Raw genomic sequence first — 7390 nt, 5'->3', positions numbered from 1 at the left:
ATTAAATTGTATTTATGTTGTTTTATCCTATGCTTTATTAAATTGTATTTATGTTGTTTTATCCTATGCTTTATTAAATTTTATTTATGTTGTTTTATCCTATGCTTTATTAAATTGTATTTATGTTGTTTTATCCTATGCTTTATTAAATTGTATTTATGTTGTTTTATCCTATGCTTTATTAAATTTTATTTATGTTGTTTTATCCTATGCTTTATTAAATTGTATTTATGTTGTTTTATCCTATGCTTTATTAATTTATATTTATGTTGTTTTAACCTATGCTTTATTAAATTGTATTTATGTGGTTTTATCCTATGCTTTATTAGAAAGTATTTATGTTGTTTTATCCTATGCTTTATTAAATTGTATTTATGTTGTTTTAACCCATGCTTTATTAAATTTTATTTATGTTGTTTTATCCTATGCTTTATTAAATTGTATTTATGTTGTTTTAAACTATGCTTTATTAAATTGTATTTATGTTGTTTTATCCTATGCTTTATTAAATTGTATTTATGATGTTTTAACATATGCTTTATTAAATTGTATTCATGTTGTTTTGTCCTATGCTTTATTAAATTGTATTTATGTTGTTTATCCTATGTTTCATTAAATTGTATTTATGTTGTTTTATCCTTTGCTTTATTAAATTGTATTTATGTTGTTTTAACCTATGCTTTATTAAATTGTATTTATGTTGTTTTATCCTATGCTTTATTAAATTGTATTTATGTTGTTTTATCCTATGCTTTATTAAATTTTATTTATGTTGTTTTATCCTATGCTTTATTAAATTGTATTTATGTTGTTTTAGCCTATGCTTTATTAAATTGTATTTAATTTGTTTTATCCTATGCTTTATTAAATTGTATTTATGTAGTTTTAGCCTATGCTTTATTAAATTGTATTTATGTTGTTTTATCCTATGCTTTATTAAATTGTATTTATGTTGTTTTATCCTATGCTTTATTAAATTGTATTTATGTTGTTTTATCCTATGCTTTATAAATTGTATTTATGTTGTTTTATCCTATGCTTTATTAAATTGTATTTATGTTGTTTTGTCCTATGCTTTATTAAATTGTATTTATGTTGTTTTAACCTATGCTTTATTAAATTGTATTTATGTTGTTTTATCCTATGCTTTATTAAATTGTATTTATGTTGTTTTATCCTATGCTTTATTAAATTGTATTTATGTTGTTTAAACCTATGCTTTAATAAATTGTATTCATGTTGTTTTATCTTATGCTTTGCTAAATTATATTCATGTTGTTTTAACTTATGCTTTATTAAATTGTATTTATGTTGTTTTAACATATGCTTTATTGAATTGTATTTATGTTGTTTTGTCCTATGCTTTATTAAATTGTATTTATGTTGTTTATCCTATGTTTCATTCAATTTTATTTATGTTGTTTTATCCTATGCTTTATTAATTTGTATTTATGTTGTTTTGTCCTATGCTTTATTAAATTGTATTTATGTTGTTTTATCCTATGCTTTATTAAATTGTATTTCTGTGGTTTTATCCTATGCTTTATTAAATTGTATTTATGTTGTTTTAACCTATGTTTTATTAAATTTTATTTATGTTGTTTTATCCTATGCTTTATTAAATTGTATTTATGTTGTTTTATCCTATGCTTTATTAAATTGTATTTATGTTGTTTTATCCTATGCTTTATTAAATTGTATTTATGTTGTTTTATCCTATGCTTTATTAAATTGTATTTATGTTGTTTTATCCTATGCTTTATTAAATTTTATTTATGTTGTTTTATCCTATGCTTTATTAAATTGTATTTATGTTGTTTTATCCTATGCTTTATTAAATTGTATTTATGTTGTTTTATCCTATGCTTTATTAAATTTTATTTATGTTGTTTTATCCTATGCTTTATTAAATTGTATTTATGTTGTTTTATCCTATGCTTTATTAAATTTTATTTATGTTGTTTTATCCTGTGCTTTATTAAATTTTATTTATGTTGTTTTATCCTGTGCTTTATTAAATTGTATTTATGTTGTTTTAACCTATGCTTTATTAAATTGTATTTATGTTGTTTTATCCTATGCTTTATTAATTTATATTTATGTTGTTTTAACCTATGCTTTATTAAATTGTATTCATGTTGTTTTATCTTATGCTTTATTATATTGTATTTATGTTGTTTTATCCTATGCTTTATTAAATTTTATTTATGTTGTTTTATCCTATGCTTTATTAAATTGTATTTATGTTGTTTTATCCTATGCTTTATTAAATTGTATTTATGTTGTTTTATCCTATGCTTTATTAAATTTTATTTATGTTGTTTTATCCTATGCTTTATTAAATTGTATTTATGTTGTTTTATCCTATGCTTTATTAAATTTTATTTATGTTGTTTTATCCTGTGCTTTATTAAATTTTATTTATGTTGTTTTATCCTGTGCTTTATTAAATTGTATTTATGTTGTTTTAACCTATGCTTTATTAAATTGTATTTATGTTGTTTTATCCTATGCTTTATTAATTTATATTTATGTTGTTTTAACCTATGCTTTATTAAATTGTATTCATGTTGTTTTATCTTATGCTTTATTATATTGTATTTATGTTGTTTTATCCTATGCTTTATTAAATTTTATTTATGTTGTTTTATCCTATGCTTTATTAAATTGTATTTATGTTGTTTTATCCTATGCTTTATTAAATTGTATTTATGTTGTTTTATCCTATGCTTTATTAAATTGTATTTATGTTGTTTTATCCTATGCTTTATTAAATTGTATTTATGTTGTTTATCCTATGTTTCATTCAATTTTATTTATGTTGTTTTATCCTATGCTTTATTAATTTGTATTTATGTTGTTTTGTCCTATGCTTTATTAAATTGTATTTATGTTGTTTTATCCTATGCTTTATTAAATTGTATTTCTGTGGTTTTATCCTATGCTTTATTAAATTGTATTTATGTTGTTTTAACCTATGTTTTATTAAATTTTATTTATGTTGTTTTATCCTATGCTTTATTAAATTGTATTTATGTTGTTTTATCCTATGCTTTATTAAATTGTATTTATGTTGTTTTATCCTATGCTTTATTAAATTGTATTTATGTTGTTTTATCCTATGCTTTATTAAATTGTATTTATGTTGTTTTATCCTATGCTTTATTAAATTTTATTTATGTTGTTTTATCCTATGCTTTATTAAATTGTATTTATGTTGTTTTATCCTATGCTTTATTAAATTGTATTTATGTTGTTTTATCCTATGCTTTATTAAATTTTATTTATGTTGTTTTATCCTATGCTTTATTAAATTGTATTTATGTTGTTTTATCCTATGCTTTATTAAATTTTATTTATGTTGTTTTATCCTGTGCTTTATTAAATTTTATTTATGTTGTTTTATCCTGTGCTTTATTAAATTGTATTTATGTTGTTTTAACCTATGCTTTATTAAATTGTATTTATGTTGTTTTATCCTATGCTTTATTAATTTATATTTATGTTGTTTTAACCTATGCTTTATTAAATTGTATTCATGTTGTTTTATCTTATGCTTTATTATATTGTATTTATGTTGTTTTATCCTATGCTTTATTAAATTTTATTTATGTTGTTTTATCCTATGCTTTATTAAATTGTATTTATGTGGTTTTATCCTATGCTTTATTAGAAAGTATTTATGTTGTTTTATCCTATGCTTTATTAAATTGTATTTATGTTGTTTTAACCTATGCTTTATTAAATTTTATTTATGTTGTTTTATCCTATGCTTTATTAAATTGTATTTATGTTGTTTTATCCTATGCTTTATTAAATTGTATTTATGTTGTTTTATCCTATGCTTTATTAAATTTTATTTATGTTGTTTTATCCTATGCTTTATTAAATTGTATTTATGTTGTTTTATCCTATGCTTTATTAAATTGTATTTATGTTGTTTTATCCTATGCTTTATTAAATTTTATTTATGTTGTTTTATCCTATGCTTTATTAAATTGTATTTATGTTGTTTTATCCTATGCTTCATTAAATTTTATTTATGTTGTTTTATCCTGTGCTTTATTAAATTTTATTTATGTTGTTTTATCCTGTGCTTTATTAAATTGTATTTATGTTGTTTTAACCTATGCTTTATTAAATTGTATTTATGTTGTTTTATCCTATGCTTTATTAATTTATATTTATGTTGTTTTAACCTATGCTTTATTAAATTGTATTCATGTTGTTTTATCTTATGCTTTATTATATTGTATTTATGTTGTTTTATCCTATGCTTTATTAAATTTTATTTATGTTGTTTTATCCTATGCTTTATTAAATTGTATTTATGTGGTTTTATCCTATGCTTTATTAGAAAGTATTTATGTTGTTTTATCCTATGCTTTATTAAATTGTATTTATGTTGTTTTAACCTATGCTTTATTAAATTTTATTTATGTTGTTTTATCCTATGCTTTATTAAATTGTACTTATGTTGTTTTATCCTATGCTTTATTAAATTGTATTTATGTTGTTTTATCCTATGCTTTATTAAATTGTATTTATGTTGTTTTATCCTATGCTTTATTAAATTGTATTTATGTTGTTTTATCCTATGCTTTATTAAATTTTATTTATGTTGTTTTATCCTATGCTTTATTAAATTGTATTTATGTTGTTTTATCCTATGCTTTATTAAATTGTATTTATGTTGTTTTATCCTATGCTTTATTAAATTTTATTTATGTTGTTTTATCCTATGCTTTATTAAATTTTATTTATGTTGTTTTATCCTGTGCTTTATTAAATTTTATTTATGTTGTTTTATCCTGTGCTTTATTAAATTGTATTTATGTTGTTTTAACCTATGCTTTATTAAATTGTATTTATGTTGTTTTATCCTATGCTTTATTAATTTATATTTATGTTGTTTTAACCTATGCTTTATTAAATTGTATTCATGTTGTTTTATCTTATGCTTTATTATATTGTATTTATGTTGTTTTATCCTATGCTTTATTAAATTTTATTTATGTTGTTTTATCCTATGCTTTATTAAATTGTATTTATGTGGTTTTATCCTATGCTTTATTAGAAAGTATTTATGTTGTTTTATCCTATGCTTTATTAAATTGTATTTATGTTGTTTTAACCTATGCTTTATTAAATTTTATTTATGTTGTTTTATCCTATGCTTTATTAAATTGTATTTATGTTGTTTTATCCTATGCTTTATTAAATTGTATTTATGTTGTTTTATCCTATGCTTTATTAAATTTTATTTATGTTGTTTTATCCTATGCTTTATTAAATTGTATTTATGTTGTTTTATCCTATGCTTTATTAAATTGTATTTATGTTGTTTTATCCTATGCTTTATTAAATTTTATTTATGTTGTTTTATCCTATGCTTTATTAAATTGTATTTATGTTGTTTTATCCTATGCTTCATTAAATTTTATTTATGTTGTTTTATCCTGTGCTTTATTAAATTTTATTTATGTTGTTTTATCCTGTGCTTTATTAAATTGTATTTATGTTGTTTTAACCTATGCTTTATTAAATTGTATTTATGTTGTTTTATCCTATGCTTTATTAATTTATATTTATGTTGTTTTAACCTATGCTTTATTAAATTGTATTCATGTTGTTTTATCTTATGCTTTATTATATTGTATTTATGTTGTTTTATCCTATGCTTTATTAAATTTTATTTATGTTGTTTTATCCTATGCTTTATTAAATTGTATTTATGTGGTTTTATCCTATGCTTTATTAGAAAGTATTTATGTTGTTTTATCCTATGCTTTATTAAATTGTATTTATGTTGTTTTAACCTATGCTTTATTAAACTTTATTTATGTTGTTTTATCCTATGCTTTATTAAATTGTATGTATGTTGTTTTAAACTATGCTTTATTAAATTGTATTTATGTTGTTTTATCCTATGCTTTATTAAATTGTATTTATGTTGTTTTAACATATGCTTTATTAAATTGTATTCATGTTGTTTTGTCCTATGCTTTATTAAATTGTATTTATGTTGTTTTATCCTATGCTTTATTAAATTGTATTTATGTTGTTTTATCGTATGCTTTATTAAATTTTATTTATGTTGTTTTATCCTATGCTTTATTAAATTGTATTTATGTAGTTTTAGCCTATGCTTTATTAAATTGTATTTATGTTGTTTTATCCTGTGCTTTATTAAATTGTATTTATGTTGTTTTATCCTATGCTTTATAAATTGTATTTATGTTGTTTTATCCTATGCTTTATTAAATTGTATTTATGTTGTTTTGTCCTATGCTTTATTAAATTGTATTTATGTTGTTTTAACCTATGCTTTATTAAATTGTATTTATGTTGTTTTATCCTATGCTTTATTAAATTGTATTTATGTTGTTTTATCCTATGCTTTATTAAATTGTATTTATGTTGCTTTATCCTATGCTTTATTAAATTGTATTTATGTTGTTTTATCCTATGCTTTATTAAATTTTATTTATGTTGTTTTATCCTATGCTTTATTAAATTGTATTTATGTGGTTTTATCCTATGCTTTATTAGAAAGTATTTATGTTGTTTTATCCTATGCTTTATTAAATTGTATTTATGTTGTTTTATCGTATGCTTTATTAAATTTTATTTATGTTGTTTTATCCTATGCTTTATTAAATTGTATTTATGTAGTTTTAGCCTATGCTTTATTAAATTGTATTTATGTTGTTTTATCCTATGCTTTATTAAATTGTATTTATGTTGTTTTATCCTATGCTTTATTAAATTGTATTTATGTTGTTTTATCCTATGCTTTATAAATTGTATTTATGTTGTTTTATCCTATGCTTTATTAAATTGTATTTATGTTGTTTTGTCCTATGCTTTATTAAATTGTATTTATGTTGTTTTAACCTATGCTTTATTAAATTGTATTTATGTTGTTTTATCCTATGCTTTATTAAAATGTATTTATGTAGTTTTATCCTATGCTTTCTTAAATTGTATTTATGTTGTTTAAACCTATGCTTTATTAAATTGTATTCATGTTGTTTTATCTTATGCTTTACTAAATTATATTCATGTTGTTTTATCTTATGCTTTATTAAATTGTATTTATGTTGTTTTAACATATGCTTTATTAAGTTGTATTTATGTTGTTTTGTCCTATGCTTTATTAAATTGTATTTATGTTGTTTTGTCCTATGCTTTATTAAATTGTATTTATGTTGTTTTATCCTATGCTTTATTAAATTGAATTTCTGTGGTTTTATCCTATGCTTTATTAAATTGTATTTATGTTGTTTTAAACTATGCTTTATTAAATTGTATTTATGTTGTTTTGTCCTATGCTTTATTAAATTGTATTTATGTTGTTTTAACCTATGTTTTATTAAATTTTATTTAT

Source organism: Phyllobates terribilis, unplaced genomic scaffold, assembly GCF_046119375.1.
Source record: "Phyllobates terribilis strain yellow unplaced genomic scaffold, ASM4611937v1 Scaffold_20__1_contigs__length_20440879, whole genome shotgun sequence".
Taxonomy (NCBI): domain Eukaryota; kingdom Metazoa; phylum Chordata; class Amphibia; order Anura; family Dendrobatidae; genus Phyllobates; species Phyllobates terribilis.
Note: the sequence above shows the minus strand (reverse complement) of the source record.